We start from the raw sequence: 5802 nt of genomic DNA on the forward strand, positions 1-5802 counted from the left end.
ATCAGACTTGGGGGAAATTGGTATTCAGACAGGACCATCCGTGAGGGCTTGCTCTCATTCACCAGCTTCAAGCATTCAAGTTTGTGGAGTTCGCAAAGGCTTTTGGAAACCCCAGATTGATAGTAACTCAAATCTCCAGATATCCGAAGAGTCTGAACACTAGGTAGTCTGCCCAATATATCAGGAGTACAACTACTAGGGTTTAAAGCTGATATGAAAATGAGATTTTTCAGAGAGCTAGAATAATTTTTTGGAGGTGCGGGCAGAGTGATAGAACCAAAGTTTAGATGCATGAGTTTTTGCATCATCCAAATATCCTCTGGTGACTGATCTATGTAGCTAGATGGCATTTCTAGTGTTTCAAGGTTTAAAAGGGTGCATAGCAGTGAAGGAAGGCATTTGAGCGAAGGGATATTCAATTTCAAATACTTCAAAAGATATAAATTTTCTAATCCGGGTGGATATTGGTCCAGGACTGCAGAACCCATGTTCAATACCCGAAGGTGTTTGAACTTTTTACAAAAATTCTCGCAATCTATCAGAGCGAGATGATCGCTTGCCGAACTGTGATTCAGAAAAGATTGGAGATACATGTCAGAATGTTCTAAAGATAAAAACCCAGTCAGATCTTCGGCAATGACGCACCGTTTAACATTTGCCACTCGCTCCTCTTCCCTGTCATGCACCAAGACAAATCCGGCCTTCTCTGCCACAAAATACAATGAAGTATATACAAAACTTGGAACATAACACGCTTTAATTGTGGCTCCGGCGCTTCTCTTACTCACTTGAATGAAGCCGCGATGGATTAGTTCTTTCAAGTAATGTTCGGCAGTTTCTTCACCGTTGTATGGTATGAAACCTTCAGCTACCCACAACTGATATAATTGCTCCGTAGATATCTCAATACTTGGAAGGAAGACACACAAATAGATGAAGCAGACTTTCAAGTAAAAAGGTAACTCCATCACAGAAAAAATTTGTCTCCAAACTGTCGGAATCGCTTCGCCTTGAAGATAATTTTCTAATGGCATACTTCCATAGTGTAGGATGAAAAATTGCCACGCTTCATGCTTTAATCTGATCAATGGTCCTCCAAAGAGCACTGAATCACGCCGAATCTTCTCTCCGTTTTCCATTTCCAACGACGCAAGGAGCTGTGGATCACTGACCAACATCAATACTCTGCTTCCATTCTGATTATCAGGAAGAACTTCTTCAAGATCACTCCATATCTCACTGTCATCGAAGACATCATCAAGCACAATAAAGTACTTCCTGTTTGTTAGGTAATCTCGAAGAATAGATTTCTTCAATTGATAATCTTCCCCGATAATTACACTAACCCGAGATGGAGGCATCACCGACTTGATTATGTCATCCAATATCTTGCCAAAAACGTAGGTTATAGAAACCCTGACCCAAGCAAGACAGTCAAAATAGAACTTGACGTGGTTATTATTGTAAGTATCTGCAGCAAAAACAGTCTTGTCGAAGCCACTGCTGTCGAGAATTGCAACCACTGCAAGCCCAGATGGTCCCTCAATCAATAGATCAAACAACTCCTCCCTGCCCCTTTCAAATTCATTGATATCAAGCCGAGGTTGTCCCTCACTCAATAGGCGAATGATTTCGTTACTTTTTTCACTGATATCAAAACCATTGTCGCCGGGTGGAAGTTGTTGCATCCGATTTCTAATATCAATGATTTTAGTGTGGAGTCCAACAAGAAGAGCCATAATGATGTTGATGATTTCGTTACTTTCACTTTCGTTTTCACTGTTTTGCTGCTGCATGATGTTGATGAAGAATGTGTCAATGACTTCCTCAGAGTCACGGACAAAGTTATTGATGTCCTTCAGAATTTCAAAAATATCTGCTGTTTCAACGTCTTCTTCATCGCTTTCTTCTAAGTCCAACAGTTGCAAAAAAGGCAAAGATATTTTGGAGTCATCGAATTCTTCTCTAATGAGTTGAAACAAATGCCGAGCCATGTCAGCTTCATAATTTCCCAGCAGAGTAGTAGCAATAATTTCGGACTCCGTAAGAAGGTTTTGAAAAAGTGGAGTTAAATTTGTTGAATCTGGCAGCGGCAACGTGCCTTCTTCACCTGCTAACACCCTTTTCAACCTCTCACAAAACAGTCGGAGGTGGAATTCCAGCATATCTCCTTCTCTCTGTAGCAGCCAGAGGTATTGTTTTTTGCTCCAAGAAATATTAAAAGGATTGGTTCTATCCTCAAGTGGTTACTGGTGTAAAATTAAACGCCATGGGAGAATTTGAAAGGAAGATGCCAAGGAACTGGCGAAGTGGCTAAATTCCACAAATACGGCATTATTGCTCATTTTTAACTCAAAAAATTGATACGCGTTCATTTAGAGAAAAGTCCAAGACGCGTGCTTTTTGAAAAGAACAGGTATCCCAATCGGTATCCAACCTTTATCTTATTTAATTACTACCATGACATAATTGATGGTGCTTAAATCAATTGTTTCTTTTTTAATTTAAAGAATTTTTCATTAAAAAATATTTTAATATCAAATTGCCTTCAGTGGCGTAACAACTGCCTCAAGCCCAGTAACAGGACTAATTAAAAATTTTACAATTTTGGGGCATGGAAATAGTAGTATTAAACATTAGAAAGGTGAGGTTGTTCTGTTAAAGAATTGATATTGACATAATTTTATTTTGGTTTTCGTGGAAAAAAAAAATTTGTTGACAAACAAGAAAATATTTTTATATTTTAAAATTTATTATGCATATTTTATCATATTAAAGTAGTTTTAATAGTAAATAGAAACATAATATTACGATAAATAAATTAAAATTTAACTTATTTTGAATATTATAAAAAATAATTTTAATATTATTAATAGGAAGACATTGTATTAATTTAAAAATTTTTTAACCCAAAGGTTTATTTAAAATCTTTATTATAAATACAAATATAAAATTAAATATCATAATTTAAAATTTTTAATATTATTTTAAGTATGAAAAATATTTTAATATTATTAGTCTAGATCATATTACTTATATAATATTTGTATTATTAAAAATGCTTTAAAAAAGACCTTGTTGTTACTTTTTAAAAAATTGAGGGCCTGCTTGATAATTTTTTCAAAAAGAAAATGCTTGGTATATAGGAGGGGTAGAGAAACAGGACTCCCAAAATCTCTCACCCTTTTGTAATTTAAAAAGAATTAAAATATCAATAAAAAATAATAAAGAAAATAGAATTTTATCTGCTCCTTACTCCATTTTTGCAACTCTCTCACCATCTCTGTCGAGCAGCCCTCTCTCTCATTGTCTCTCACTATTTCAGGATCTCTCTCTCACTCACACAATCCTTTCCACGATTTGAAATTCTTTGGCCTTCTGCAACTCTTACAAGAAATTAACGCTTTGGTTCTCCCAAGGGTAGATTGGTTTTATTGGGAAGCTATTAATTAGAAGGAGGAAAAAGGACTATATTTAGAATATGATTTGTTGGAGAATCTCAAAGTTAATCAATTTTCAAGCCACACTTTCAATAGCCAATTGATTTAGTAACCATTAATTACTTTAATTTCCATAAATTGTAATGACAGTGCAAATGCATCTGGTTGTGATAGCTAAGGGTTAGCTTGAAGAATTAAATTTCATAAGATATTACTGGAAAATGCTTTGCAGCTAACGTGCTGCTTCCTTTGCTAGACTACAATTTCAAAATTCTCACGAGTTTTCCATTGTTGTCACAAACCGAGAAATTATAAAATACATGGCCTGGTTCTTTGGCAATGACCATCTCATCGTCGGCGGTCGTGTCGTCATTGTCACTGGTCTTGCTCGACCGAGACAGTGAGAGAGAGGTTTGTTAGATGGAGTTAGTGAGAGAGAGTTGTAAAGATGGAATGATGATAAAGGATTCTATTTTTTTTATTGTTTTTTATTAATATTTCAACAGGTCTTAGTATATATATATATGATTGTAAATATCAGTTATACTCATGTAATATGAGTTGTAATTTGAGCAATAGTCTCATGTTATCAAAAAAAAAAAATCAAAAAGCAAAGGTTGTTATGTCGAAGAATTGATGTCAACAAAATTTTATTTTAGTTTTCGGAAAAAACAAAACAAAAATAAAATTTTTGTTGACAAGCAAGAAAATGTTTTTTATACTTTACAATCTGCTATACATATTTTATCATATTAAAGTAATTTTAATAATATATGGAAACATAATATTATAATAAATAAATTAAAATTACTTTGAATTATTGAATATTACAAAAAGATAATTTTAATATTATTAATAGGAAAACATATTTTATTTGTAAAATCTTTTTAATACACAAATTCATTTAAAATCTTTATAATAAATACAAATATAAATTAAAAAATATCATAATTTAAATTTTTTAATAGTATTTAAATATTAAAAATACTTTAATATTATTAATCTACTACATCAAATATATTATTTATATTATATTCGTATTGATTAAAACGTTTTAAAGTCAAATTTTTAATTAGTGTATTCAAAGGTACAAAAGATTTTAGTATTATTTTTTAAAAATTTCAGGATATGAATGATAATTTTTTCAAATTTTAAAGATGTAAAAATCTTTTTTTCTGATAATTTATTTCACTTTTGAGAGAATCCGAAAACGTTAATTTAACATTCTTTACCTTTGTGAAAAAAGTGAAAATCAAGAACTATTCAATTTTGTTTTTATTTGTAATTCAAAAACTTTATTCATTTTCGATGCTTTTCAAAAGAGATTCCTTTAAATCCTTTTGATGTCTGCAGCTCCTGCTATTCTCATAAATCTCCATCCCACATCTACACTATCAAACTAGTTGATGGAAATTCTTATAAAAAAAAAAAAAAAGTCGATGGAAATTGATCAATTGCTTTTTGAAATGGACCCATTGAGTCATGTTCATTTCTGGTCATATAAATTTCTTTACCTTACAGTTTATACGGTCTTGCTGTTAATGAATTCGCTGAGGCATTATTGATCCAATCTGAGTGAAGTAATTGTGGGTGAAAAATAAATAAAGGATAGCAGAACGTAGCTGAAGTGCTGAAGGGGCTATTAAAGAAGAGTGTCACTCGATCACAATCACATTGATGCACAACTCACTCGTGGCAAATTCCGACTATACGTACTGCAAATTCAGCCAAACCATACATGCATGAACAAAACATCTTCTCTAAACTAAAAAGCCCACATCTCTAAAATCAATCTACATAATGTTGGAGATGAGGGGTGAATTGTTAACTCAGTAAAAAAAAAAAAACTCATGCATAAGATTACTAATAATATAAATTATATATTAATCATTATGAAGAATCATAAATTAGAAAAATTAATCATTTTATAATTTATTACACAAGTAAGATAAATCTTATAATAAGTTATAACATAAAAAAACGTTATCAATAAATAATCATTTAAGAAGTCATTTAACAATAAAATCGTTCTTTGATCAGTTGGTCATGTCACATAGTATCATCTATATTTATGGTGATAATATTATTACTTGGTATTATCAAAAAACATGATTTAACATTTTAGAGGAAATTCTTGCCTTTTAAAAAAAACATGTATGCAACAGCTACCCATGCTTGATCTTACAAATGAACAAATAATTTTTCTCAATGAAAAGAATTTTTTTTTTAAATTGATTTAATTGCACCAATTATGATGATTTTTTGCCAAAAAATTATTTTTTGGAAAACATAGTGAGAGAAAATTAGTGACGATTATTTGTTTAGATTGTATAAATAGCTCAAACATAATCCCTTAATAACC

Source organism: Citrus clementina, unplaced genomic scaffold (genome assembly GCF_000493195.1).
Source record: "Citrus clementina cultivar Clemenules unplaced genomic scaffold, Citrus_clementina_v1.0 scaffold_5, whole genome shotgun sequence".
NCBI classification, from domain to species: Eukaryota; Viridiplantae; Streptophyta; class Magnoliopsida; order Sapindales; family Rutaceae; genus Citrus; species Citrus x clementina.